Below are 3,293 nucleotides of genomic sequence, written 5' to 3' on the forward strand. Positions count from 1 at the left end.
TGGGATCCTGGGGACACGGAGTGGGATATCATTGTGGGGACACTAAATGGGATCCTGGGGACATTAAATGGGATCCTGGGGACACGGAGTGGGATCTCATTGTGGGGACACTGAATGGGATCCTGGGGACACGGAATGGGATCTGATCCATCCCTGGGGACACTGAGTGGGATCTGGGGACACTGAATGGGATCTGGGGACATTGAATGGGATCTGGGGACATTAAATGGGATCCTGGGGACATTAAATGGGATCCTGGGGACACTGAATGGGATCCTGGGGACACTGCATGGGATCCCATCCTGGGGACACTGCATGGGATCTCATTGTGGGGACACTGAATGGGATCCCATCCTGGGGACATTGAATGGGATCCTGGGGACACGGAATGGGATCCTGGGGACATTGAATGGGATCCTGGGGACACTGAATGGGATCCTGGGGACATTGAATGGGATCCTGGGGACACTGAATGGGATCCTGGGGACACTGCATGGGATCCCATCCTGGGGACACTGCATGGGATCCTGGGGACACGGAATGGGATCCTGGGGACATTGAATGGGATCCTGGGGACACGGAATGGGATCCTGGGGACATTGAATGGGATCATGGGGACACTGAATGGGATCCTGGGGACACTGCATGGGATCCTGGGGACACTGCATGGGATCCTGGGGACACTGAATGGGATCCTGGGGACACTGCATGGGATCCTGGGGACACGGAATGGGATCCTGGGGACACGGAATGGGATCCTGGGGACACTGCATGGGATCCCATCCTGGGACACTGAATGGGATCCCATCCTGGGACACTGAATGGGATCCCATTGTGGGGACACTTCATGGGATCCTGGGGACACTGCATGGGATCCTGGGGACACTGAATGGGATCCTGGGGACACTGTGTGGGATCCCATCCTGGGGACACTGAGTGGGATCCTGGGGACATTGAATGGGATCTGATCCATCCCCTGGGGACACTGCATGGGATCTGATCCCCAGGGAAACACTGCATGGGATCTGATCCATCCCCAGGAAACACTGCATGGGATCTCATTGTGGGGACACTGAATGGGATCTGATCCATCCCCTGGGGACATTGAATGGGATCCTGGGGACATTGAATGGGATCTGATCCATCCCTGGGAACACTGAATGGGATCTCATTGTGGGGACACTCCAGAGCGGGTTTGTCACCCTTTGTCACGCGGAGGGATGGGGACAGCCGAGTCCCAAAGGTGCCCGGGACCCTCCTGTAACGGGGTCAGTGTCAGTGGGGTTGGGTCGGTGTCAGTGGTGTTGGGGATATTTTCAGTGGTGTCAGTGGTGTCAGTGATGTTGGGATCAGTGTCAGTGGTGTCAGGACGGTGTCAGTGCTGCTGGGAATATTTTCAGTGGTGTCGGGGTCGCTATTGGGGTCAGTGTCAGTGGGGTCAGGACGGTGTCAGTGCTGCTGGGATATTTTCAGTGGTGTTGGGATGGTGTCAGTGATGTCAGGGTCGGTGTCAGTGGTGTTGGGATCAGTGTCAGTGGTGTCAGTGGTGTCAGTGGTGTCAGTGGTGTCAGTGGTGTCAGTGGGGTCGGTGTCAGTGGTGTCAGTGATGTTGGGATCAGTGTCAGTGGTGTCGGTGTCAGTGGTGTTGGTGTCAGTGGGGTCGGGAACGGTGTCAGTGCTGTTGGGGATATTTTCAGTCGTGTCAGGGTCGGTGTCAGTGGGGTCAGGTCGGTGTCAGTGGGGTTGGGATCAGTGTCAGTGGTGTCAGTGCTGCTGGGGATATTTTCAGTGGTGTTGGGATCAGTGTCAGTGGTGTCGGTGTCAGTGGTGGTGGTGTCAGTGATGTTGGGATCAGTGTCAGTGGTGTTGGTGTCAGGGTTGGTGTCAGTGGGGTCAGGACGGTGTCAGTGGTGTTGGGATCACTGTCAGTGGTGTCGGTGTCAGTGGTGTCGGTGTCAGTGGGGTCAGGACGGTGTCAGTGGTGTTGGGATCATCGTCAGTGGTGTCAGTGCTGCTGGGGATATTTTCAGTGGTGTCGAGGTCAGTGTCAGTGGTATCACTGTTGTCAGTGGTGTCAGGACGCTCTCAGTGGTGTCAGTGGTGTCGGCGTCGGTGTCGGGGTTGGTGTCAGTGGGGTCAGGACGGTGTCAGTGGGGTTGGGATCAGTGTCAGTGGTGTCAGTGCTGCTGGGGATATTTTCAGTGGTGTCGGGACGGTGTCAGTGGTGTCAGTGATGTTGGGATCAGTGTCAGTGGTGTCAGTGGTGTCAGTGATGTTGGGGTCGGTATTGGGGTCGGTGTCAGTGTTGTTTGGGGTCGGTGTCAGTGCTGCTGGGGATATTTTCAGTGGTGTCGGTGTCAGTGGTGTCGGGGTCAGTGGTGTCAGTGGTATTGGGGTCGGTGTCAGTGGGGTCGGGAACGGTATCAGTGCTGCTGGGGATATTTTCAGTGGTGTCGGGGTCGGTATTGGGGTCGGTGTCAGTGGGGTCAGGACGGTGTCAGTGGTGTCGATGTCAGTGTTGTTTGGGGTCGGTGTCAGTGCTGCTGGGGATATTTTCAGTGGTGTCGGGGTCGGTATTGGGGTCGGTGTCAGTGTTGTTTGGGGTCGATGTCAGTGTTGTTTGGGGTCGGTGTCAGTGCTGCTGGGGATATTTTCAGTGGTGTCGGGGTTGGCTCTTTTCACACCGGGGTCGGCTCTTCTCACACCGGGGTCCCGTGGTGACGGTGGTGGTGATGGTGATTGTGTTCACCGTCAGCCCTCCCGAGGGGWAGGAGTCGAGCTGYGCCTCCCGCCTGTACTCGGACACCYSCCTGGAGGAGAGCAGCTCCCACACCGACACCCGGCGCTCCTGGGACGGGTCAAACGTGATTTCGGARCCCTCGGAGCGCAGCAGATCCACGGTGTGGGCAGGAATGTCCCCAAAACACCGCTGGTGGCTGTCACTGGCCAGGCTGGTGGTGACACTGAGCAGATCCTGCACGGGGAGTGTCCCCTCGCGGTACAGCTCCAGCAGCTCCCGACGCTTCTCCTCGGGGATGGAATCGGAAAACAGCARATCCCACAGGGAGCTCTGCCTGCCCTGGAAAAACCCCTCGGACCCCTCGGCGCTGGTGGCCTTCAGGGGCTCTGCCCAGGAGCTGTTCCCGTGCGGGGCGGGGGGTTTGGGGTGTGTGGATGGTATGGGATCAGGCACAGGTGAATTATTCATGGGTTCTGCTCTGGGATCAGTCACAGGTGAATTATTCATGGGTTCTGCTCTGGGATCATTCACGGGTTCTGCTCTGGGATCATTC

The sequence above is a fragment of the Malurus melanocephalus genome, unplaced genomic scaffold (assembly GCF_030028575.1).
Source record: "Malurus melanocephalus ecotype Western Australia unplaced genomic scaffold, MMel_1.1 scaffold_3386, whole genome shotgun sequence".
Classification (NCBI taxonomy): domain Eukaryota; kingdom Metazoa; phylum Chordata; class Aves; order Passeriformes; family Maluridae; genus Malurus; species Malurus melanocephalus.